The sequence below is a fragment of the Astatotilapia calliptera genome, chromosome 8 (genome assembly GCF_964374335.1).
Source record: "Astatotilapia calliptera chromosome 8, fAstCal68.1, whole genome shotgun sequence".
Lineage (NCBI taxonomy): Eukaryota > Metazoa > Chordata > Actinopteri > Cichliformes > Cichlidae > Astatotilapia > Astatotilapia calliptera.
In genome coordinates, this window is record NC_137429.1 from 16129568 (window position 1) to 16130832 (window position 1265).

Consider the following 1265-nt stretch of genomic DNA (forward strand, 5'->3'; position numbering starts at 1 on the left):
TACTTGCTAATACTAGCTCTACAAACAGCATATAATAACTGATCTCAGAGCAGTGAAAGTAAAGCCAGGCACAGCTTGGTGACACTGGTCTAGCCCGCTGGATTATCCACAAAGCCCATGTGCAAGCAACTAGAAAAATCTGCTGGCGCGCTAAAGTCATTGTTAACGGGCATCCAGATTAAATCGCTTGCCCACAGAGATTTCAATGGGATCCCAGTCAAGCAGTCAACCTGCTTCCAGAGACAATAGCCAACTGCCACAAGGTGGAAGTCATTTAAAAGACAGAATCAAGCAAGAGGCTTTATGACAGAATACTGTGTTAGATGTCAGAGACTGTTTTAATTGATGTCTCTTTTTAGCTTTTAAAGGGCAAGCACTGCTCGTCTTGCTTGCCCTGATGGAATGACACTGCTCCACCTATAGCAATAAAACGTTTTTCTTCTTTTAAAATTTGAATAATGTCATTAATTGTGGTTTTAAATCGTGCAAAGAAATTATTTTATTTTGGTTTTACAAAAATTCTTTCAATAATTCTAGAACAAAAACAAATTTTCAAACTTAAGCCATGCTTCAGCAAAATTTGCAAGTGTCATTTTAACACCAAAATGTAGATAAATGGCCAACAGTTTAAGTTAACTAAGATGAAATCATCTTAGTCACAAGGCTGTTTTTCAATCTTTTAATTTCATGCTTCTGTTTACAAAAAATCGAACAAACATCTCATTTTTAGATGTTCAATATTCAATATTAGATGTATTGTGATTAAAAGCAACCCCTCAAGAGGAAAGGAGAAGGTGAAATGTCTAATTATGGTATAATTAATAACAAATCAAATCATGTCGATCTCCTGGCTTAAGCTCACACAACTTTCCAGTATCTTCAATCAATCAAATCCTGTATAACATAAATATAAACAGCTGTGCTGTTTCAGTTAAAGGGTTAAGAACAAATTGAAAAACTGTTTTTTGCTGCTAAAGTGATTCTGTTTCTTTGTTTTTATTCCACATTAGTAAATATCCATCAGGATAATCCAATGTTGGTTTTGCTCATTGCATTAAAAAAAAGGATAATCAGCCTCACTCTCAAAGGTTGGTTTAATTCTGAAGGGGAATGTGTAGATTTCAAAGCAGTCTCCTCCTAAATGGCAAAAACAAGTGTGTGTGTGTGTGTGACAGTGGGGGGATGCAGGAGGGAGTGAGGCGAAATGGTCACATGCGTAGCAGACTGTCAAGGAATAACTCGCCCCCTGCCTCTCTCTCTTTTCT